The 26,510-nt window shown below is 38.1% G+C and overlaps 2 long non-coding RNA genes across 2 annotated transcripts; one reads left to right on the top strand and one right to left on the bottom strand.

The window, feature by feature from the left end:
• Positions 1–1,847: 1,847 nt before the first annotated feature.
• LOC138925800 (uncharacterized) lies at positions 1,848–14,354 on the top strand. Its single transcript, XR_011442013.1, has 2 exons — positions 1,848–1,896; positions 13,915–14,354. It is a non-coding gene; the product is annotated as an uncharacterized lncRNA (long non-coding RNA).
• A 9,678-nt stretch (positions 14,355–24,032) lies between these two features.
• Positions 24,033–25,493, bottom strand: LOC138925799 (uncharacterized). Its single transcript, XR_011442012.1, has 2 exons — positions 25,355–25,493; positions 24,033–25,137 (listed from the first exon to the last, which is right to left on the bottom strand). It is a non-coding gene; the product is annotated as an uncharacterized lncRNA (long non-coding RNA).
• Positions 25,494–26,510: the final 1,017 nt, after the last annotated feature.

The raw sequence follows: 26,510 nt of genomic DNA, 5'->3' as shown, positions 1-26,510 counted from the left end.
AAAAATAGAATCTGTACGAAGTTCCAACTTCTATCTTCAAAAACACGAAAGTTGGGTAATCTCCGATCGTTTAGTTATATGGCAGCTATAGGATGTAGTCGGCCGATCCCATCCGTTCCGGCTTATATACAAAGGACCCTTCTTGGTGTGTGCAATGTTTCAAGTCGAAAGCTTTAAAACTGAGCGACTAGTTTTGCGTAGAAACAGACAGACGAACGTGCTTATAGTATATCAACTGAGGAGGTGATCCTGATCAAGAATGTATAGACTGTATAGGTCTATACATGCGCACATGCCGATGCGCACTTTTGACCAAAACTATAATACCCTATGCAAGGGTATAATAAAATGTTTAAAAGAAATAAAAGAGGTATTTCGAGCCAAATGTTTGGGACCGCACCCATCGGGAGAAACGGAGAAGCCATATCCAACCTTTTTGTACTTCTTTTTGAGCGTCGCGAGCTTAGTTATTCATTTTTTGTTTTGTTGTTTTATTACTGTTGTTTTTATAAGTATTGACATTATAATCAACGCGGTTTTCAATTTCAGCAACCCTCATGGCCGAACAAAAAGTTGCATCTGCTACCCCACTCTTTCGAAAAAACTTCTGTTTACTTTTGGGTTGCTCATCTTTTTTCCGCAAGTTTTTTCTCCTTCTTATTTCCATTTTTCTTTTGGTAAAAAATATGTAAATTATTACTGCGGCTATACGAGTGTGTGTGGCATGCGTCAGTCACCTGTGGTATTTCGTTTTTTATTTGTCCTAAGTGGTCTCGATTTTATTGGTCTGAAAGGTAGTTTCTGAAAGATAGATAGATGATGGCAAAGTCCCCAAAGTATTTCGGTTGGGGATACATTTTATTAGCATATACCTGGTGGACCTGAGAGGTAAATTGTATAAGGATGATGAAATTAAAGTACCTAGATGTGTTTCGTGCATCAATTTTATGGTAAAAGCTTAAAAGGGGATAGACACCATCGAAACACCAATGAAGGCCATAGAAACAAGAATTAGAAATTGGTATATTTAAAAAAAAAATAAGAAATATTATTTGAATTATTGTATCTTTAAAAAAAAACACCGAAGATATTTAAGCGTTTTAAGTTAAAAAACTTTGAGATTCATAAGTACAAGCTGAGAGATTGACTTTGCTGGCTGACAATTAGCTTAAACTGTTTCCCCGACAACCTAAACCAATATTGAGCATCTGACCAAGTCCAACAATCATTTTGATTTATGGTGCCCTGCCCTGAATGCCCCACCCCTGCCATCCGTCTGCCTGCAAGGGCTGCAGTTAAGTAAATATTTTTACAGTAGTCGGACCTATTCAATTTCAGAGCTCCGATACCGCTGGTCAGCCCTCCCTCCACATCCAAGAATTTCAGAGAAGGGGGCGTAAGCTGACCTTTGTTTCAAAGGCAAACAATGACAATGTGAAAGACAAACCAAAGACACACAAAACCAGACCGACCAAAATCCGATGAAAGTCCACATGAATTAAGTTATGGTTATAGACATTTACTGCAAACGTATGAGTGGGTCTGTTCTGGATCCCTGTTGACAGTTGAGAAGCATTTTCAAACTTTGATTTGAGTTTGTTTATGGCTTTTGAAGGAGGGTGGCTTTAAAATGAACTCTGCTCAGCATTAAATACGAGCCATCGCGACTCAAATAGAGACGGCAAACACACGATACCTTTTCTAGAGCTTATATTTAAATCTTTCGCTGCTTGAATCTGTGTTTGTGTTTCTGAATTTGACTCTGTAATTTAAAGCTGCAACACCTTTTTTTTCTATTTGACAGACGACGGCAGACAGAGCATTGAATTACGGTGGATTTAAACGGTGGAAAGAGCTTAAACATAATGATCCAAAAAATAGCGATCCAAAAACATGGTATTAAAAGATTTGTATTAACTTAATCCATAATGCGAAATATCACTTATATATATCTCTTAATGTTTATTAAAATGGCCCAGCTTTCTTATTTTTTTTCAATCTTCTCTCTACTAAATCTATTTCCGTCACTAAACTTATTCCTTGTCTTGAGTTTCAAGTGCACGGTCAGTTCCACCCGCTACAATTGTTTCCCACAGCAGTATTTGTTGTTGTCTGGGTCACATTACCAAAGTAGCTGTGCGTTTTAATGGTTGCCTTCAGGGTCGCCCCTCGATCCACGCCCCCTACTCCCACCTTCTTAGTCTATCCGACAATTAGTCTGCGCGCATGCGTCGCCAGCTTCATTGTCAACTTGGTTTTTTGGCTTGTCCGCCAATTGTTGTCCGTCCGCACGTCGGTTTGTTCGTCCGTGTGCTTTTTATCCGACTGTTTTTGTTCGATTTTGTCGGTGCTTTCCCATATCCAAAGTATTGAGCGTAGTAAAATGTTAATTAAATTCAATTAAAATGCGCTGTGAGTCTCCGACGAAATGTTATTCGCATTTCAAGGTTAATTTGACTTGGCCGCCTTAAAATTACTTTGAAGAAGTGCCAAACTTTACACAGATTGAATCGATGAACTGGGCGGTGGGGGTGATTGGTGGAGTGCGTAAGAGTGAGAGGTGAGACCAATTGCAAAGTTCAATTATTTACGTAGTTCCACAACATTAGGTTTAGCTTATCTCCTGTCTCCTATCTGCTCCAGCTTGAAGGGCTAATCGAGGTAAAGTACAAAGTTTGTTAATGGCAGTTGAACGAATAGATTCCCTTTGGAAAAACATCTTTCTTCAGTGGAGGCTACTTTACAGTTTCGCTGCAGTGTTAAATAGTATTTTATTTGTAGATCATCTGTGTCCGAAATAATTATTAGTGAATTTTCATTTGGAAAACAATGGAAACACGCATAGAAATAAAAATAAATAATAAATGTACTTAGGCCGAATTCAGTCCTAAAACCAAACTGTAATAAAAATTATTTATCTGTCCGCAAGTTGTGGCTGCAAATCCGTCCGCCAGCCTGTTGGCCACCCCCTGCGGAGTCAGCTGCCACTTAATGACTGAATGAATGGCCAACACGTTGGTACGCGGTGGGTGGAAAAGAGGTGGGCCTGAGCCAGGAGCGGGTGACTTGGGTGGAAATATGGGCAACAAAGCATTTAATGTTTTTATTTGCGGGCGGCAGAACCTGGAAGTGGCAGCCTGCCCCTCTTTGGTGGGGATTTGCCGCAAGACTCGTGACAAAATGGTTGGTGCCCGAGGGGGTTACTAACAGGGAATGGGTATTTTCCGTGCAACATGTTGTTGCTGGGTGCCCACGTTTTAAAGAGGATTTTCCCAGGCTTTAATTCGCGCGACTTAAACTGTTTATCCAGCTTAGATGAAGCCCAATTGAAAGCCAGTTCAAAGAGCAGGATTAATAAAGACTATGAGTAGACTGTTTTCGAAATAGGGCTTTTAGAAAAACATCAAAAGGATCATATAAATCCATGACTTTTTATTCGTAATCTTACTCTTAACTGGGCGAAAACTCATCTAATTTAGTTTTCAAATTAAGGAACTAGATAAGGTTGGCTTAACCAATCTTAATTTGAATGAACCATATGCACACAACGCCTGTCTAGGGTTGATTGGCCTGCTCTTTTTTTAGCTTATCATTTCACTCCTACCACTCGTGATAGCATTAGATTTATGGTCAGCCCTTCTTCTTCTGACATCGGCTTCTTGTGGAAATCTTCTCCGCGAGCTATCTTACCATTTATTTGATGGACGGGATTTTCTGCTAATTTCGCTTATCGCCACCGCTCGTCGCCAGCAGAAAGAAACACTGGGTAAATAATAACCTCTCGCACGGAGACTTGAAATTTTACGAGCCAGTTCTGGTCCTCTTTTTACTTTGTGTGGTCTGATGAGTGGCCTGGTCTGGGAATGTGGCTAAAATGTATGAATAAGTTCTACATTTTTTGTTTCATTTCTGTTCGCCAAAACTGAAGCGACCCAAAAAGCAGACAAAACATAAAGGAAAATCCCAAGGCAGATATACAAAACAAACATTGTTCTGTCAGCAGTCGAGCTGAGTCAGTCAGCGCCTTGAAGTGACCAGCCCTGCCCCAGCACGTTAGACGCCTCCGCCCCCTTTTTGTGTTGCTTCTATTTCTGTGGCCAGCGCTGTCCGTCACCAGCAGACGAACTGCATAAATTTCAGTTTTCATTTTCTGAAGATCTCGAGGCGGGCAAATCGTAGTGCTCGGTCTGCGTGTGCAATTTGTGCCAAAGTTCTTGTTTAAAGACCGCACCAAAAGGAGGCCAAACTAATAAAGATGAAATGGAAATACATTCAAAATTCACAGACAGAAGAAAAACGAGCGAGAACATCTTGTAGATACATATGTACATAAGTACGATCGGTGGACGGCAGCGAGGTGGTGCGGTTCAAGGCTGCAGTGTAAATATTTTGGAAAAGAATATCTAATTATAGGGGGTGGATGTGGTTTTAAAAGGGACTCGAATTGGACGGTATCTTTTTCAAGAATAGATTTTTAAAAGTATTGGAACTTCATAACACATTTATCAGAGGCGTTTCTTAAACTCTCCAATTTATAACCTCAGCTTGACCAGCAGAAGTCTCTTCATCAATGACAGTCAGACAACCCATTTATTGAGTTCCCAAATCTGTGACGTCTTCTGGTAGAGTTGCTTAGGGAGCTATGTTCTAGCCCACGACAAATCGCTGCCCATTTCGCCCTCAGCATTCCACAGTCACCGACAAAGCCACACACACAGCTGCGAAAGTCAAATAAATAAATAGTTACGAGTGCAGAGGGTATAAAAGAGAACCTAATAAGAGATAGGAATTCCGGGACGTCCGAGGGGGTGTGGATGGGACACCACTCTCCACATGTCGCGCACAATTGCCGCTAATTTAACGTTGGTTTTTCTTTTATTTTCCCTCTTTACGTTGAGCTTTCTTAAGCTTAAATCAGCCTCTAAGGCTGACACTTTGTGCTGCCACTTACACGCACACACTCGAGAGCAATACTAATCTGTCTTTTTATAAAGCCAAGCCAGAGCGAGGTCAACCCACAGAAGACACCACAGAGAAGAAGCAGAAGCAGAAGCAGAAGCAGCGGCAGCAAGCTACGATGATTCCCCGCAAAGTATCTCTAATGAGACATGAGCACAGAACACTTCACGGGCCAACTAAGTTGGACATCTTTCGCAACGAGTCTGTTGTTCCGTCCTTTCAAGGAACACACTTCTCAAAAGACTGCTATGATTTTAATTTTATTGTTTATTTTGCTAACTAGTACTGGATATAAATATTAGTACACGTTACTAATAATTATTTTTGAGTATATACTAAGTATAAATATTTAGCTGGTGTTCTTTTTTTCATGAAATAGGTCGAGGAAATGTCACTTAAAGACAGTTCATGTAACCAAAATTCCTGTGGGTGTGTCGAGGCATCTACCCCGTAGGAAATTTCAACAGAAACAAAGCAGACACACGAGCGGACAGACAGCTAAATTACCCAAGAAATAAAGCACTTCTCAGGCGGGTCTTCGATAGCTTAGGAGCCAGAGGCAGGGGGTCAGTAAGGCAGTGAGAATGTGCATTGTAAAGATCTGAAAATCAGCGGTGTGGCCCCAACAGGCGATAAGAATCTCAAGTGCAAAGCAGCCAGTGAAGCGTTCGACAAAACCAAACACCAACACTCCCAAAGACTCGCACACACACCAAAACCAAAACAGAGATACAGATACAGATAGTACAAAAAGTATCTGCTACTGTTGGCTGTACAGCCTCAATAGTTGGCTGCTATTTGAATAAGTATTTTTCATTGAATTTCGTTTCGATGTGGAAATTTTTAGCTGCGAGTGAGAGGGAGAAAAAAACTAGTAATTAAGATGCACGAGGCAAACAACGGAAGCGAAAAGATGGCGAACCTCTGCTCAAATTGTGGGCGGCTTGTGCTGGGAGGGGGCGTGGTGGGGGCAAGGGGCTGGGGATGATGGCTGCTGCTGGAAAACTCGACGCGCGTTTCACATGAACAATTCGTGGCGATAATTTATAGAATAAATGAAATGCACTTCATGGCAAAAAGCAAAAAATTCAACATGAAAACCTCCGCCGTCGTCGTTCAAGTCCGTTCCGTAATTAATCTATCTGCGGTTTTGACGTGCTTTGAATAGTCCCAGCGATTATGGCTCGTTGATCATCATCAGCATTACCATTAAAATCAACATCTCCAGTCATCATCATCATCATCGTCTCTGTGTGGGCTTACTACAAACGGTACTGAGACTGGGACGCTTATTAGATGTGCCACCTTCTTCATAACTTGTGACAAAACAACATCGCACAAAAAATAGAATTTTCAAAAATGCTGAAAGAGACGAGACAGCCAGAAGACTGCAACTTAATTTGTATGCCAAAAAATTTATAATAAACGAGACCAAGCCAAAACGAAGCAAAACAAAGCGAGCCATAACGAAACGAAAGAAGCGACAAGTCAAACAAAAAGCTGAGCTCTTAACAAAGGAACAAGAGACAGCGAAATGTCTGCGAGTATCTCAGATTCGTATTTGAATTTGTATTCGTTCTCGGACTTCAAATGAAATCAAAAGTGCAAATGACAACAAAAGACGGGATTCAGGTTTATAAGCCAGACCCAAAGAACTGGAAAAAGGAGAATGGGGGAGGGTGGGAAGGGCCTTAGAAGCAGTTCGGTTAATGAGGACCAACACCAGGGTCTCGAATACAAGACACAGACTTTTGGAAGACGTCACTGAATGGTACTTATTGATTAGTATTTAGCATATTGCAAAAATACAATAAGGGTTCTATGTAATTAACCGACTAGAGAATACTTCATGTTCTTAGTTTTTGAACCCAATGGTGTACAGCACAGAGGTATAATTTCTAGAAAAAGAGCTTTAATATGTTTATCTTATGCTTGTTAAATCATTTCTGACTTTTTCACTTTTATTATAGAATTGTTTATACAAGTTCTTATTGGCAAAGACACTTTTGCCTGGTTTTTGAACTGAAATCTTTTTGTTGAAACAACTGAAGTTTGTTTAAGTTGAAGAGTATTTGAACAATTGTTGAAGGGTGAATTCCAAAGCCTTCAGTTACATTTAGACACTACCTTTTAAATTCTATTTAATTATGCTTCATGATTTTATGATTTTGTTGTACCTACACTAACATTTTTTACTTTTTGTTAAAACTATGTATGCCTCAAAGAATCCAGTCTTATAGGGTACTGTGCCAAAATGTAAATCATTTGCCGCAAAAGTAAAAAACAAACCAGAAGCAGAAAAAACAGCCAGTGCCAATAATCAATTGAAGTGTCTGTCTCTGAATTTTTTTATACTTTATTTCGGGGCGTTGATGAAGGAGGATGGCGGGGAAGGGGACCGGTGGTTCCGTCGCTCCGTGGTTCTGGGGCTCTGGTGCGGTTCGGTTAGTTACCGCCAGCGGCGACCACATTAAGTGGAAGACAAGTGGCGGCATGGACAAGTGCCATAGAAATGGCGATTGTGTGCCTCTGTATGAGTGTTCGTGCGGATTGCACAAGAGCTAAATAAAAAGAACGCAATGCAAACGTAAGATACCAAAAAAGCAATGGCACAAGAACTACAAGAATGCGATCCAGAAGACAAGAGGAGGTTGGAAGGCCCAGGAAAGATTCAAGTACGCACTTCAGACGCAAGGCAGAGACGAACGAGCTGGCATAAGGCCGGCAACAATCCAAGAAGGGGCAGAATTTCATAATATGGGAATTTCGCACAATCCTGTTATGGATTTATCTAGACTTCAAATATAAATCAATTGAGATATTCATTATCAATTATTTATACATTGAATCGACATTAATTAGGTTATTTCGAAACGTTTGTAAATGATCTGATTACCTCGAATGAGGATTAGACTGGAAAATTCACTTACCCTGCATCCAAAAGAGCACCCAAAGATATTAAAGTTCATAGTCTGCTAATGAACGACTGCGCCGGTAGATATCTAGGGGATGACAACCGGGTGGCTTGGGGGCGGTCAGGTGCGGAAATGTCATTTGAGCCGTTGGAGTCGATGACGATTAAGATTATGATAATAATGATGACGAACCAAGTCCATATGCGAGCTATCGTTGTGTACGTTCCTTCGTTCTAAGTTCCATTGCAATTACACCCACGAACTTTCAATAGATTTTTTTTTTCAGCCAGTAGCCGGAAAAAAGTACAAAAAAAAATAAATAAAAAATAAAGAGGAATACAGTCACCAGTTAGCAACTCAAGTGTTTTTCCAGAATCAGAACAATAAACTTAAAACCACAGACCACCACAAGCAAAATTATTACGAGTACGAAGAGTAATTACATCAGATTACGTAATAGTATTGACAAGAAAGTAAACTGCAAGCTCAGAAACGTAATATAGCCAAAATAAGTAGATCCTCAGTGACCAAAAAGACGAATCCTTCATTTAAAGTTTTGGTGCAATTAATAGAAAAGCTGTGTAACAATAAGAATTATCTGAACCCTGAACATTTTTATGTCAGACTACTGAGCTATCTGGAATAAAAAAAAGTTTACAAATAATTCACTTCCCTCATCACAATTAGCGTCATAACAAAGTCGCAATGTCAACTAGGGACTTGGCTGCAATCCATCAAATCGAAAGATTCAATGCGACCAGAATGAAGAAATACTTTGAGCAAAGGCGAGAAATCAAAGGGGCGGGGAAGCACAGAAATGTATAAACTTCCCATAATAGCGCTAATTGTATGATATTTAAAGTTGATTATTAAGCTGCCAGTCAGAGAGCAAATAAAGCGCATTTAACAATAAAACAATTAGCTTTAGTAGTTTTTGTATATCAATAAAACATAACAGCAATTAAAATGTCACTGCAAAAAATCTCTAGCAACTGCAATCAGATACATGCTGTCGTACGTACACACATAGATTCGGATACATTTTTATCTGGGAAGCGATTAACATTGCCATACACAAATTGTTTGCATGTATGTATGAATGTTTGGCTAAATGTTTGTCTGGGCTGGCTCTTGCTTTCAGTTTGATACGTTTGTACTTTTTCTCTCTACGTATTTATGGTTTGTGTTTTTTAATTTAATTGCCCATGATACGCGTCATTCAAACCACGAAGCGATACGTTACTGATGTTGATGACGATTGCTTGCTGACCACAACTACGATGAGAGTGTTTAGCTACCATATTGGGGAATTTTTATGCCCATAGAAAGCGAAATTAGTGTTTGACGTTAAACAAATAAAAGATATTAAAATAATCATATAATATATACGTATAATAAATAATATATTTTTAGCAACTATATAGATTTTTATGCCAAAGCGTATTTAAAATTCGGCAGTGATAAGTACGACGAATTTCTTGCTTTTGGTTTGGCACTAAACGTTATCGTTAGCAAATGAAACAACCATCAAGGGACCACTTTTGATATGATTTCCTTGGCATTGCCAAAGTTTTCGACTCCTAAAAATTGCAATTTTTAAAGTATTGGTTGTTAAGTAATTGTTATTGATATTCAGCTTGCTTTCAATTTAAGGCTTGACAAATCGAACCCAGGAGCTTGATAAATTGTTTGACAACCCATTGAAGCGTGTAGTTTTTTTTTTGCATTGTTTCACTTGCCATTAGAATTGAGTTTTTAGGGGATCGGAATCTATCGCTAGTAACCGATCTTGCTCTGGGCTTTCTGTCTTTGTGAACTGGGTGTTAAATTTAATTTATGGCGCAACACAAACGCTCCATGCTCTACATATTCCGGCTACCAGTTGGTTGGTTAAAGGTGTGCCACCCCACCGCTGCACTGCGATGGGGCACACAGAATGTTTGGGTCAGAGACAGAAACATTCAACCATTCCATGCTATGTGTTCGAAGCCATCCCATCCAATCGCTAATTGTCATCGACACGGGTCTTTGTTGTTCCTCATCTGACTAAAATGAATGGATGGAAATAGAGGATTGGCCGGCGTAGCTTTTACTCCACATACACAACAAAAAAATGGGACAAATAATTTCAAAACAATTTTAAACAATTTACAAAATATTTTTCTTTTCGCCTATTAATTTATAAAAATGAAGACGCTCCCAAAATTTTTTTTTCGTGTAAGATTTTTTCTAAAAGATAAGGAATTTTTAAAATAGAAATACTATTCATGTATTCTCTGCTTATGTACATATTACTGATTAGAGTGAATTTCCTTTTTTCGGCTGGCTCCTGCTGTTGTTGAAGGCTTTAAAGCTGATAATCTCCACTCTAAAGCATGCCGAACGGCCGGCCTATCTTCCAAAAATTATCAGTGAGCAACTGAGTGACCTCGTCTCATCTTTTCTTTGGTTCGGTTCTTCAGCTGCTGCGGCTGCCATCCCATTTATTCAATTTATTTCTATTGCTCTCTGGCGCACTCATATCGTGCGGTTTTGTCATGTCAAGCTTCGTGCCGAGCTAAGTCGTCTTCTTTAACATCTCCTTGGTCTTTGGCCACAATTGTCATTGTACTAATTCCATTAAATGATGGCGACTTGCGTGCTTTTGTAATTGAAGTGCTCGAACTCGTACAGATGGAAGTGGAAGCGGGGACACAAGAGAGCCAAGCAGTAAAAGCTTTGACTTTAGCAGAGGGGAAGACTACAGTGCAGCTTCTATTTAAATCAAGTATTTGAGAATATTTTGAAAATCTTTTTCCAAAGTTATTAAATTTAAAAAGTTATAATTGAACTATGTATCTAATTCCAACTATTATTTTGGGTGAGTTGTATACCTTCTCTAAAAATATGCCAAAAATAAAAAAAAATTCCAAATTTGAAATATTTTTACAAATTTACTTTAGATTTATTGCATAGGGGCATTTCACTTTATAAGTAGGGCATCGTTAAAAGCATATAAAATCAACATATGTATGTATGTATGTAAGTATGGCACATACATAAAGTAAAGCATCAGAAGACCTGGTTTTAGAGACGGGGACAGAGGCCTGTTGTCAGATAGAGACGTATTTGACAGCAGCCTTAGTGCCTGAAACTGAATCGGGGGCTCAGAAATCGGCAGAAAAAAGAGCAGCTCAGTGGCTGAACCACGCCCCATTAAATGTACATATGCGTGCTCGAGTGTTGAGTCTTTTCCATCGCATTGAGACATTTGACGCCATCGTCGGCGGAGACGATGGCGACGTCTTTCTTGCTGACGACGTTGCTGCTGCTGCTCGTTGGGGCTCGCTGTTATCAGTTTGAAATTCCTTTAAGTATAAGGGGAAGTCCGTAATGGGGATGCATTGAACAAAGCGATACCCTCTGTCATCTAAAACGATTTAATTTGAAAATTATTTAGACTCAAAAATGCAAACCATGAGAAAAAAACTTTAAACTATCTTTTGTTTGATCGCCTTTTTAGTGCGGATAGAGTGCTATCGAACTCAGGGGATTAAATTTCTCCTACATGGCTTTAGGGCCAAATACCTTGTACATTTCTCTGATTTTCATGCCTTTCGCCCTTTTTTGGTCCTTCAATCATTTTTTACTGTTCTTGTAATGATTACTATTTCTAAGGGAAAAGGCAAAAAACCAGTCTGTAGTTGGTTTCGGTTTTTGCTGTAGATTGTAATTTTCTAATAATTTGTTTTTTATTATAGTTTTTTTTTCTTTACTGGTATCTGTGTGTATGTAAGCACTTGTAATTACCAATGACAGCGCTTGAAAGTATCAACTCGCTTCCTTTCAGTTGCAGCTGCCAACACGTCCCTTATGTAATCGACTTTGCAGCATCCCCCGCATCTGTTTATCCCTTTTCCCCTCTCGGTAAAGCTGCAGCTGCTCAAGTTCTAATGAATATGTTAAATCTGACCCAATTTTTCAGAAAAAAAATTACAAAATTGTGCGCTTAAATGAATTCGCATAATTAGATGCAGCAGCGTGCACAGAGAGGGGTCGAGTCTGCAGCAATGTGTGCATGTAAAATAGGGGTGAGGCAACGTCTGGGGTTAAGTGCAAAAACTTTTATATGAGACAGCGTTAGTTTCAGACAATTTGATGTTAAAAGGATTTTCAGATTAAGGAAAAAATTATATTCTTCTAAAATTTCAAACATTCACAATGAATAATCCGAAAAGTTGCCCAAAGGACAGTGGCGGATTTAACAGGTGGGCAAAGGCCCGCTTGCCCACTGGGCCCCCCCGACGAAAGGCTTTCAGGGCCCCTCGTGCTGAAAGTTACACCTTCGATTTCTTTTCCACAAATCTGGAAACAAAATATTTTTAAGATTTTTTGTCAAATTTTCTGGGCTGTCCCCTTCAAAATGTGCAAAATGCATGGGGAGCCCCGTATGACCCACTGCGAAGGCCATATCTTAGGAAATATTCATCCGATTCTTGAACGGAATACCTTAAACGATTTGTGGATCGATGCTCCATAAATCTGCATCAAAATCTGGGAACAAAATATTTTAAAGATTTTTTGTCAAATTTTCTGGGTTGTCCCCTTCAAAATGTGCAAAATGCATGGGGAGCCCCATATGACCCACTGCGAAGGCCATATCTTAGGAAATATTCATCCGATTCTTGAACGGAATACCTTAAACGATTTGTGGATCGATTCTCCATAAATCTGCATCAAAATCTGGGAACAAAATATTTTTAAGATTTTTTGTCAAATTTTCTGGGCTGTCCCCTTCAAAATGTGCAAAATGCATGGGGAGCCCCGTATGACCCACTGCGAAGGCCATATCTTAGGAAATATTCATCCGATTCTTGAACGGAATACCTTAAACGATTTTTGGATCGATTCTCCATAAATCTGCATCAAAATCTGGGAACAAAATATTTTTAAGATTTTTTGTCAAATTTTCTGGGCTGTCCCCTTCAAAATGTGCAAAATTCATGGGGAGCCCCATATGACCCACTGCGAAGGCCATATCTTAGGAAATATTCATCCGATTCTTGAGCGGAATACCTTAAACGATTTGTGGATCGATTCTCAAAAATCTGCATCAAAATCTGGGAACAAAATATTTTTAAGATCTTTTGTCAAATTACTGCGAAGGCCATATCTTAGGAAATATTCATCCGATTCTTGAACGGAATACCTTAAACGATTTGTGGATCGATTCTCCATAAATCTGCATCAAAATCTGGGAACAAAATATTTTTAAGATATTTTGTCAAATTTTCTAGGCTGTCCCCTTCAAAATGTGCAAAATGCATGGGGAGCCCCGTATGACCCACTGCGAAGGCCATAGCTTAGGAAATATTCATCCGATTCTTGAACGGAATACCTTAAACGATTTTTGGATCGATTCTCCATAAATCTGCATCAAAATCTGGGAACAAAATATTTTTAAGATTTTTTGTCAAATTTTCTGGGCTGTCCCCTTCAAAATGTGCAAAATGCATGGGGAGCCCCATATGACCCACTGCGAAGGCCATATCTTAGGAAATATTCATCCGATTCTTGAACGGAATACCTTAAACGATTTGTGGATCGATTCTTCATAAATCTGCATCAAAATCTGGGAACAAAATATTTTTAAGATATTTTGTCAAATTTTCTGGGCTGTCCCCTTCAAAATACCCTTCAATGTACCCTGATAAAATTTTGCCCACTGGGCCTTTTTCCTTAAATCCGCCACTGCCAAAGGAATTGGAAAGCGGAATGATAACTAAAACAGCAGTGAACTGCGTCTTTATTTTAATGAGCTTACTTAAAAAAAAACACCTGCTTACCCTTGGTCATGTAAAGTATATCCCCATCACCTGCCACCTCCTCTCACACCATGTGGCAACAAATTAAGGTTTTTCTCGACACGAACTATCTCTACTATCTATCTAATAACAACTATAGTCGCTTGAAGAGAATATCATCTTCGTATTCTTTCTTACTCAAAAAATTACTCCAAAGTTTAAACTCTTATTAACCTTTTTTAAAATTCCCACAGCAGCAATTGGAAAACAATTATTTACGGAAAAAGAAAAGAACAATAAAAAAAAAGCAAATTAAAAAGCAATTCCCCAAATAAAATTTCCCAAGAACTTTCAATACTGTAACCAAGTGGACAACGCTTACAAAGCCTATCAAATCCATCCGCTCCCCCATAAAATGTCTCAATTTTGCGCTCGACGAAGCTCCGAAAGGAGACCAAATAATAAACACATAAAAGTAAATAAAATCGAAATAAAAAACAACAAGAACAATAAATACCACAAAATATGTAACGAACAATAAATGGACAGAACATTCGAAAGATGAGGGCGATGGGGAAAGATAGGGAAGAAATGCTCACATTTTGGCAGGAATTGCCAAAAATATAAAGAATCGTATTTTGTTCCAAAGCAGCAATAAAGTCGAAAAGCAGTTTATCAAATCTGCACACACTGAGAAGTTGTTGTTTTTTATTGTGGTGGGGGTAAGAAACTTTTTGGGGGTTTGGAGTAGTACTGGGGACATCGCCTTGCTTGCCCAAAGCAAACAACAAAGCTCCTTGACGATTACACATTGTGTTGTGCCGCCACCCTCATAGGCGTTGTGGTGTCCTGATCAAACATGGAAAATAAAAAGAAAAATTGTTTGTAGGTGGAATCTGTGGATACTCTACAGATAGATACTCTAAGATTTACTAATTTTGGAGAGTACAAAATTATTTAGGATTAGGTTTTGTACCAACTGATTCATCAAGCTATACATAGATGCGCGAAAAGTCCAAAGTTAGGTATCTATGTATTTTATGTATTTATCTTTGTATCTTCTCTTGTAAAGTATCGAAATACTCTCTTTAAAATGGATTCAAATGAAGTTCCTTGAGAATGAATGCCGCAAAGAAAAAATGAGTCCCAATTTTCAAATACTTTTTTATACATTTTGTTTATACGTTTTCCTATACTTGGTGACAGACAATTGGCAGAAGTTTTTAAGAAACGATCAATGAGGTCTAAAAATTAGTAATGGGCCAGTTGTTGAAAGCAACTGTGGTTACGGCATAAAAGTGGTCAGTTTGTGGTAAGAATTACTGACTTTTGTGTCAAGAATGGCATCCGCTCAAGTTTCTGTGCCAACAGAGCCGATTTCTGTGGTGGCAGCTGTTCGAAAGGCGAGAAAAGGGTGGCGGTGGAAATATAAAGAATCATACAGAAGAATTTATGAAATTTGAAGTGACTTCTGCTGGATCGCTTAGCTGTGGGTCTACTTGGCGTTGTGGGTAAAATTCCAAATTGAGCGGTACACGTATGTAAATTGTAATATACTATAATGTAATATTACTAAGTAATATTACTAGTAAGTATATTACTATATATATACGTAATATATATGAAATATATATATATAATATTGTATAATAAAAAAATAATATTGTAAAATTACGTTGTTTTTTAATATGCCCCAAATTGGATTTCTTGAAATTATAAAGAATATCTTAGCCCTTATAAGATTATGAGTTACACACAACCATTTGGCAATGAAAAATTGTTGGTTTTGGACAATTCTTCAATGCGTCTGGAAATCGGCACAATTGTTAACAATTATTGTGTGTGCGTGTGGTTGTCCTACCGTAAAGTGTATTTTTACGAGTGGTCGTGGGGCTTTTTGTTATGGCAACAGCTGCTGCTGTGTGCTGTGGCTGTTGCAGTCCAACAATAAATAAACAGCGGGCCACTTGAAATTGGATCGCCAAAAAAATAAATATGTATGTACGTCTCAGACGGCAGCCGTAAGTCCGCATACAAACAAAGTCGAGAAGGCAGCACCAAAAATGAGAAATAAGCCCAAATACACGCACAGGGAGTTTTCACTTTTCTGACACTTGACTTGACTTGGCCAGGGTCCGAAGTCAGTTGACTGCTCCCTTTCCGCACCTCCGCCCTTTCTTTGCCATGCCCCTACCTAACCAGGCGATGATGTCACAGCAGCAACCAGCGCCGACAGCAATAATAACTCATAAATGAAAAGTGAAAATCATGAGGAGGCCCTGCCTTGTTCGCCGTAGAAAGTTGCGCAAATTCTTTGGCCCTGAGGGATTTCGCTGTGGATTTAAGGGGAGGGAGTCGTCGTAGCGGGACCCAAGTTAAATATTTGTTGAATTGTCACGCTTCTTTACATCATCAGCCTCATCTTGGGGCTGATTATCTTTGGAATCATCGTCGCTGCTGTCGTCACCTTCGCTCCGACGCATCCTGCGTACGTTTTTGAGGACAACTCCCAATTGGCATTGCTTTTGGATTATTTTCGGTTTGTTCCATCAATGGGATATGCATTTAAATATGAATTTCATTAATGCAAGTACCAAAATACTTTTTATAATTCAACATTGACGACATTAACATTCAAAATTTACCCCATGTCAATTTATTTCATTACTGGCTATTTTCTAGTACCCATCTAATGTAATCTGTGTCTATGAAACACGTCCTTAGGTTTTATTAACTTTGCTTTATTTATATTTATAAAGTTATATTATATACTTAACTGAAAAATAAAATAGGTTTTTATTTAAACTTTTTCAAAGAGCCCCTCAATCGAGTTCTTTTGAGAATCTTTCATTTAAGTGGTGGTCTTTTTTTCACCTTTGTGCCTATTGACTGTATAACTCATCTACTCGTGTCGGTAAAGCCCCTTTTCTCATTTTTACTCCCAACCGAGCAGTTAAGATATATATTAAGATACATGTTCAGTATGTTCGTACATGTATGTACATATCAGTATCTGAATCTGCTGTCGCTGCCCTGCGGCAGTTTTGAAACAGCAGTCAAGCAGGCGGCAGTCGGCGACTGGTGCTGACATTGATAAAATCATTGAACGCGTGCTGCGCCCAGACGACACATCAGACAGATGTAAAATATATGTATACAAATGCAGATACCCCGAAAATAAGAAGTCACCAAAGAGCAACCATTTGCTTTTCTCCAACTTTTGCTTTCATTCAGTCTGCCTTCCACTTCTTGTAGAACAGTGTCTACTCACTGAATGCTTTCTACTCATACGTTTCTGTTTCCTGCATTTCGTTAGCATAAATTTCCTAGTTCCTTTGATTTGGTTAACGTTGTTTGCCGGACATTCACTTTTAAGTTGTTCTTCTGTAATTTATTCTTCTAGATTTCCACAATAGGTCAAAGTAGACAAATAGCAAAGGCATAGACCCGGTTTTAATCTGATTATATGGGAAAATATATTCCTTAACTTTCAAAAAGCAGAAAAATCTGAGATTGAGAACTTAATTTTTTAAGAATGCTACAATGCTTATTTGTCTTTGTTAAGGACTAAATATAATATTAGCATTTTAACAACAAGCTCACATGGTTAAGCCTTATAGCTGAAAATATTGGCAAGTTGAGTTCTTCCTAACTTCATGCCTTCCATTCTATCCCTTTAAGGTTTGGAGGACTTTCATTTTGGCACTGAAGTGGGGGGTTGGGTTTCTCTTAAAAGGTGAACTGTATGCGACGTCATTTAAATAAACAATGTTTGGTTCAAATTTATGCGCATATCAAGGTGACAAGGTTATGAAAATGCTAACACAAGGCCTGCGACTGCCAGACGTTTCCGTTGGATTTTTGGTCCTGGGAGTCGTATCTACCCTGAGCGGCTTACTGGTGTAGGCTTGTCTGAGCTTAAGTCTGACGGCGGATTCCCGTTCCTCGTGGTCCCTACACACCTATGATTCATTTTTGCTCGACTGCCGACTCCCATCTTGAGTATCCTGTGCACAGTATGAACAAAATGTGTGGGCGGGTGGAGGCTGGATGGAGAGCTGCACAGGCTTAATTGAAATGTAAATTCCCAAGTAGAGTTTTCATATTCTGGCAGGCCAGGTGTCTAGTTGAAATTAAAATTTTTTTTGCCATTCAACAAAATCAACAAGAAATGGCAATGGTGATGGAGGAAAATTATCCAAAGTGGAAAGTGAGTTTATAAAAATAAGGTTGTGACTTGCGTTGTTGCCAAACTTAGTCGTTAGAAGTGAAATGTAAAGTAAACTTTGAAGAAATTATTGTTTGAGGCTAAGGAAACCCTTTCATCCAACTACAAACAAGAAAAGTATTTTCCCAAAGTAAATGTTAGGTACAAAAAATGTTTTTATAGCGAACATTTGGTTACACATTTGGTAACTAGTGTGGCACAAAACGTGACTTTGCCTGCATTTTTTCGCCGCTAGCGGGTGGATCTCACCACCGTCGCCACCCTTGGTTGACCCCTCCCTCCGTTGAAGCAGACACACTTGTGTAAGACCCACTTTAGCAGTTTCATAATCAACACATCCACATACAAGTTCCGACGACTATTACGGCGGCCATTTTGCGGACAGCATTTGAAAATGCTCAGCAAAGTGGCACAAACCGCTATCCGACAGCCACCTCCGCACAACCCAAAGGCCACCTCAAGGGTGGCTGCTATGAAAACTCTTGGGGAAACTCTTCCCCACATACTTTTCGCCGCGCTTTTATTCTCTCAGTCGGCCTGCATAAAATGTTGCTTATTAAATCTCGCTCAATTTTAATAAGCAACTTTTTTGTGCGCACATTCCAAAGAAACAAAGTAAAAAATGCTGCAATTATGGGTTTCCCTCCTCAACCAAATGTTTGTGTAAAAAAACAGGAAGTAAAACTGTGAAAGAACCTGCAAGTTGAATACTCTACTGAAAGGAAAGTATAATATATTACACACTTACATATTTATATTATATGTTGTTTCTAAAAATATTTAAATTTTAAAAATACCTATTCTATAATATCCAATACGTGCATAACTTAAATTATATATATAATTTAAGTCATACCAAATATTCATACCAAAAATTGATAAAAGGTTGTTCTGTAATATTCTGCAAAATAATTATCCTTATTCCCTCATTCCCTCAATAATTCTCAAATTGGGATCTATTGCAAAAACATTGTTATTGTAATTACACACTATTCTAAATCAAGTAAAAGGTAGTGTAAAGGCTTATTATGAAAGGGGCTAGCTGGCAGCAATAGCAAACGCAGCTGGCGGCTCGGACTATGATGACTTTTAATGAATTTTTCACGCGCGCTTTTGCAAATGAAACTCATTTTGCAGCGGCACGTTCTTCGCGCCCCTCCGCTGGGCCCGTCTGCGGTTTCATGGGCTCTCTCACATCTGGTGAGCACTTTAAGCAGATTTGCTCGCATGAAAGCGAAAACTAGCGAAACTAAAATGTTATTACGCATACGCTCAGTTGGTCGACGGATGGCCCTAAAATTTGGGTCAATTTTACTTGCCTTTTTTCGCATGGAGTTGGGAGCCTCTATGTACTCGAAAAGTTTCCAAGCGCAAGTGTTGTTTTTTTATCGACTTTAAGGAGACTCTGGGCTGCGGTTCAATGACACCACCTTGTTTAAACAAAAGCTGAAGAAGCGGCAAGAGCTTCTTTAGTTTCTTCTAGAGAATAAAAGAAATAAGTCCGTTCGCATATTTTAATTGTATGCCTCTGTTGAATTCACTTTTTTCACTTTTTTGCATTGTTTGACAACAAATAAAACAGAAATGAACTGGGTTTTGTGGCCTAATTAGTTTCACCTGTGTCAATATGCAAACAAAGCCACCAAAGTATATAGAGTGTATGCCAGGAGCTTTTGTTTCATTCCCCTGCCGCTATTACAGCTACTGTTCGTGAAAAAAACAACAAATTACATATGTATACATTTATAAAACCATTAATAGCTTGAACTCAAAATAATGCTTTACGTTCTGGTTTAATAATAACTAAATTAGTTTTAACAAATTTTTAATCGAAGACATAAAGCTCTGTTAGTAGTCAAAAATTTGTTGTATCTTGTAAGACAAATCATATGATGATTTCAACAAGAAGTAGTCATTCTTTTGTAAATGAAACATATTCTATGATAACATGGGGTATACTGAGTGAATCTACTCAAATGACAATTAGAACGACAAAAATGACTAGACTTTAATAAATACTTATAAATACAAAATTCAATACTGCGATATGAGTCTCAAGAAACACAATGACTTTTTTGTTTAAAAATTAAGCTATTAGACATTGTAAAAGATCGCTTTAAAAAGAGTCCCAAAGAGAGAAATTAAAATACGGGAATAATTTTATTAGTTGTAAATCCCCAATCTGATTCATCGGCGTTAATTCCGCATTGATAACTGACGCCAATATAAAATCTGAACATGCAAAGCACATAAACGGGAACTACAAAACGCTTAAATTGGTTTCAAAGTCACTTCCGAGAAGTGTTTACCACTATGTCGGGCTCGATATAGATGAGACCAATGTGTTCTTGGTCACTAACTCCATAACTGGCACCCATTTCTTGGAACCTAACCCAAACAACAAAAAACCAGAAAAATACATGTTTAAGTCGCTCACGTACACAGAACCAAACAACTCGCGAGTCAAAATAAAGAAAACAAAAAGAGCCTGCAGTCCCCTCGACTTATAAATAAATAAATAACTAAAGAAAATAAAAACAACAGAATAGAAATACTCAAGAGTACGCGGCAAGGTACAAAAATGTAAATTATTGAACGAATTAATTCAAAGCTCAGGTCAAACGTTGTACGTGAGAAAAAGTCCAACTCAATAAACAAAATATGTAGATGAAAAACCGAAAATCTAAAGAATTTGTAACCGTAAAAGACACAAAAGGAACTAGACCAAAATACAATTTTAAATTCGCTCTCTGTGTTAGCAGTCAAGACTAGCAGTCAAATGCCAAGAAAATTCACTTTCTATGAATCTTAAAGTTATCTACAAAAGTCAGGTTTTGGTTTGGAATGATTGGTATGAGTGGTATTTGCGGCCCCACTCAAAAAAATATATTGTTAGTGAACGTGGGACATATAAATACCTAATTGATTTAAAAACCAATTTTTGTAAATAATACTTAAAATTCTAACAGTTTCTAAAAATATGTATATTATTCCCTAATATTCTAAATTTTGGTTTAATAGGTAAAATAAATATATCACCTATACTATGTTTAATGTGTACCATTTTCCAGTGGAGCCTGCTAATTGCGTAGGCGCTGGCCCGCATGACCAACTAAATTCTCTGTGAAAGACAGACAGAAATAGCAAGATAGAATCCGACAGATACGGAGAAAGAGGGAATGAGAGAGGCAGAAGGGGCAACGAAGGCGGACGACGCTGCGAAGGTGGGACTGGCCTCGTCTGAGTTGTAGGTGAAGGTCAACTCCCTGTTCTATGTATATATTTGTGTTTTGTTATGATAATTTTGATTGGTATTCTTACACAGCAGCGGCGGCTTTTGGTTTTTGGAATTTTTCTTGTCTTGAAATGAGATTTTTTTTTATTTTTGTCAATTTTGTGAGGCTTTTCACGTTTGATTATTTTGATTTTGTTTTTTAATGTCTTAAGTTTTAGTCGCCTAATTTTATAATGTTATTTATAATTATGTAATTTATTGGCTAGTGAAATCAAATTTTCTTTACCATGCTGCCATGTTATTTTCTCAAAAATTACGTATACGACACGTGGTACGGTGCGTGTCTTTTAAAGCAAACTCACAAAACAGAAAAAATGCAGACACCAAATGGAAGCAGAAGCTGAGACAGACGGTAACAGAAAATGAACAGAAGAAACGGCAACTGCAAATTGTATAGCATTTAAGAGACATTGTTGCCATAGCTAAGTGCTTTTAATGTTTATTAATTATGCAATTAAATTTTGCTGTCCATTTAATTGTTTAATACCCATACATATATATGTACATATATGCTACAAGTTTATTTGAAGAAAGAGAGAGAACGTGTTGGTGCTCGTCTTACTGGCTAGATGAGTGGCTTCTGCGGTTATTTCTGTTGCTTCTTTGTAATGACGGGACTAATGCGCATTTAATTTGACACATTTGACTCGACTTTTCAACTTTTCGGTGACTTGGCGACTCGGCCGGGTATTCGGGCTCGTGCCTAATGGGCCAGTCTTTTACAGCTCTTAGCCAAGCGGAATTATGTCAGCTAATTATTTAGTTAACATCGTTATGAGACCAGGAGGTCTGACCAACAAACAATTGTTGGCAATTTTTCTATTCATTGAGTGGAAATTGTTTTTGTACAACGTTTTGTTAGGTGCGCAGCATACGTGTGTACCTAGACCTGTGTGGCATATAATTTTCAAGACCCTGAAACCGAACACCAGCCAACTCCCAGCCAAGGTCAAAGTATTTAGCATTAGTTAGATGGCTCTGTGCTGGCACTTTTTTGTGCACTTTTGGGAGTCACGAAGCGGCACGGAAGACGTACGTCACCATCAGCTCTCAAACTGGCAAGCAAACAGAACTCTTCTTTCTTTCGTATGTACATCCATACAATATTTTATGTACATACATATGTATATTATATGGAGCCCACAGACATATTTACGTAAATATGCTTTGAGTCCACATAAAACTCAGCTAGCCCGAAGGCCATATAAATTATGATAATCATAAGAATTACTTCTGTCTCCCTCCACCGCCCTTAAGAAATTCGTTAGCCCCTTAGCCCCATTCACGTCTTAGAATGTTATATAATAAAAACTGAATAAAAGCAGGAGGAAATTTTGTGCATATGTGCGAAATGTCAGCGAAATCTTAACAGTAACTCGTAAAGTATGTAAGATTCCCTTTCGACCTTAGCTTTAAGAATTTTTAAATGTATTTTATTTTCTTTTTGGTCTCCAATTTAATTCTCCAATGGATTTTCATATAATCACACACACATATCCCGCTCCATTTAGCTCCCTTTTACGGGCTTTAAAATTGATGAATGTTTCCTTGCACGACTTGAAAAGAAAGGTCGTTTTTTGGGTTGAGCCACTCATTTTAGCAACAAAAATGCATTTTGATGAGCATTAAAGCTTTCAAATCGAGCTTATCGGTAAGCTTCTTTGTGCCGGCAATGGAATTATTTATGGTCTCTCAAAGAAAGAGCCATGAATTATGTGCCCAATTGGGGTGGATGTTAACTTAAAATGTGTAATATGGGACTCCAGCCGGTTTTAACTTTTAGTATTAAATAAATACATACGTGTGTATGTGGAATTATAAAATATGTTTCAATGAACCCACAACGCAATTTTTTAAAGAAATTCTTAAGGATTTGTGTATACTTAACAATCTACATATTTATTTTTAGCGAAGTAAAATAGAAGCCAATTAATGGTATGTACCTGAGTTTGCTATATGTATCTGTTTTTTTTTCCTGCTATTCAATACGAATGACTCGCCCCTTCTTCAATGATTAATGGTCTCGATAAGCTCGAATGATAAATATTTAATTATTTCATTTAACCAAAAATCTCAGAAATATTATTTATGACATGACAAGACCAAACAATTTCAATTGACACAAAATTTATTTTATTTGATCTGTTCCATTGTTGGCGCTTTACTCGGCCAAATTTGTGGATCCAAATCGTTTTTATACCGACTTAAAATTCAATGCATTCTGCATCCGCCGTCAGCCACGCCCACACTTCAATGGATGGATCGACTACGCCAACGACCCTCTCTTAACGTCTGACCACCCCAAAAATGGCTCCGTCGAATCGATTTCGGGTTATTTTCATGGATTTTTATATTCAAGAGCCATCGATAAACTGCAGCTTTTGTGTCATGTACAACATGCTGAAGTCATTGCTGTCGAAGATGCCAACAACAACGATGCCTCAGATGATAATGATATTATCGACGATGATGACGATGATTGCTGTCTGACTTTTGCGCTTTAAATTTATTAAATTCATCAGCACCGACAGTTGACAAAACAAATCGCCGCCTAACAACAGCAGCGGCAAACAAATTACTGCCCAAAAATGTGACAAAGTCTGATCTAAAATAAAATATGGCAAAGAGAAGACAAGACTTCAGATTGTATACAGAATGATGAAGTGAGTTTTGTCTTTTTGGTACCCTTTGTGGGGGTATTGATATTTTGGAAAAAATAATAACATTGCATTTATAATGTGTATATAATAAAAAAGTGATTTTTCCATAAAGAATAAAATAATAAAATATTAATATGAAAAAGAATTAGAGAATATTATTCACTCATAATTTTAATTATTGCTTTATATACATATGTACCAATGTGTTATTTACTCATTTCCTTCTTGATAATTTTTCAGAGTATTAAAGTAATGGCATTTGGGAGATGTTAAATCAAACATCTCTTTTTTTATTTTAAAGAGTGATGCAGCCGGGCAATCATCGACCACACGATTGGCATATGAAATGATTTGTGCCCATTGTTCAATTGTTGGACGTGTCGGCTCAAGCTTCTTTGCTCCTCGCGTATTCCTTCACTCCTCTGCCGCATCTACTGCCTCGGGCTTTGTGACTTCTGTTGGGTTTCTGGCCTGGGCTCCAAATCGATTTGGTCTGGGTTGCCGGAGGCTTGCCTGTCGCCTGCTGTCGATGGCGCATATTGATAATTGAAATCAGGCATGAAATCGCTGCGGCTACTTGAATTATGGCGTTTCCCTGGCGCTTTTGTTCTCGCCATCAACCTTCTGCTTCACTCCAGGAAGACTCCATCCGATCCAGCAGCGGTAGAAAATTTGCATAGTAATTTTAAATTCACCCATTGAACAACCGAAATAATGGAGAGGAATCCTATATTTTCCTTCCCCTCGTTGATGTCCCCCTCATTGATGAAAACAATGCTTTGACCATATGGGTTATGATATTCAGCCATTTTTGGAGTCCATTTAAGCGGAAAAAGACGGATCCTTCGTCTTATATAATACAAAATAGAAGATTTGATTTTTGAAATTAGTCTCCCATCTCTCTTTATGTTGCTTATATAAGGTATTGCTAATATTACCAATACTTCTCTCCTTTTTGAAAAAAAATTTGAAAATTGAGAAAAATATTAAATGCAATATTAAAAAGGAAACATTGAATTTAAAGAAGAAATTTCCAAGTTCGGCTTTATTAAAAGGGACCAGAGATGCTCTAACGTACTTGTAAAGGAAAAAAGGAAAAGTATTAAAAATCTTTTTATAAATTATCGCTTGACATAATAATAATTCGATAAATTGTTATTTGTATAACTAAACTAAAAAAGTTACTGACCTCAAAATAAACATTAAAAGTTTTTTAAGTAGTAACAAGTAGTTTAAATAACGAACATGTGTATCCCAAACATGTGCCAAACCCAACATGGTAGTATGGTGGTGGTTTCTAAAATTACATATAAAACACTTAAAAAATAAATTTTTGTTTTTACGGATGCCATGTGGGTGGTGCTAATGCATGCTGGGAGCTTCGCAATTGCATTTATTAGTTCTTGGGAAAATGTTTCACTAAGCTGAGCGCAGCTCTTAGTGCTGGTTTGATGGTGAGAAGGTAGTAGTGATGCAAAGTGCAAAGCCGTAGTCGATTAAGAAACAAAACTGACATCTGTGTGTGGCAGGAAAGCTGCTCTAATCCAAAACTTCGATCGATATTTGCCTTTTGAACCTTTCGACGCTTTGTTCGCAGAATAACAGTTGCTTAGAGCCCCTCCCGCTCTTTAAATTCCTTCCAATTCCCAAAATACCACATAATATAGACGCGACGACATGTGAGCTCCGCTTCTATCAGCGGAATGCACAAGTGTCCATGCCGCGTCTCAGTATCTCTCGCTATTTGCATTGCCTCGCTCGTTTGTAGTCTATTTGTTTAGACTAGACTTGTGCTCACAGCGTATGGAATTGCATTGCCTGGCACAGTGTGGCATTCATGGCGTATGCGTAACCTTGAGAAATATATTCCTCTCCCAGCGAGCGCAAGTCCGATGACTATGACGATGTTCCGACTGTTGCAGAATCGGCAAACTAACGACACGCATATGACTACAATGTGCTTGAAAAATATAACAATTATGGCTAGTTAAGAGTTCTGCTTGCTTCTGCTTAGCCTTCCCGCCTCTCCTTCCTTCCCTGTCGCAGTCGCACTTCCTCCATCTCTTTCTATGACCATGCTGTGCAATTAGTTTCTTGAGTGCTGAGTACATAGAAAACTCGTAATCGATTGAAATGATTGTGGATTGCCATCACAGAGTTCTTCGAGGTCTTTCGGTCAGTGTGGAAAATTTAGATTAGACTAGCATCTTATTTTTTATAAAAGAGCAATGTTGTATACGTGTATATTTACGATGTTTCAATATTGAGACATAAAGGTTTTAAATTTGTTAGTAAAATAACATTTACTGTGTTTATGCGATGCCAAACTGACGATTTTAGCCGATCTATTCATACTAAAACTACTAATAATGAAATGATTAGTTTCGCATAAACTGGGATTACTTCTAAGTCACACTTTTAAGAAATCGTTGTTTTAATTGCACAAACAAAGTAATTGACAAATTTTTAGAATCGGGATCTGTCTAAAGTTTTTTTTACAAAATATAGTTGTTTTTCAAATGTTGCATCTGTTATGTTGGTTGTTTGATGCATTTTCATTCATTTTGATGCACACACATGCTTACAAATGCTTACAAACTATTTGATGCAGTTTCATAGCCAACACTGCGTATACGTAATCACATTTCCCATATTGCGCATACGCCATAT

Source organism: Drosophila bipectinata, chromosome 2L (genome assembly GCF_030179905.1).
Source record: "Drosophila bipectinata strain 14024-0381.07 chromosome 2L, DbipHiC1v2, whole genome shotgun sequence".
Classification (NCBI taxonomy): Eukaryota; Metazoa; Arthropoda; class Insecta; order Diptera; family Drosophilidae; genus Drosophila; species Drosophila bipectinata.
This window is presented reverse-complemented; position numbering and strand designations above follow the sequence as displayed.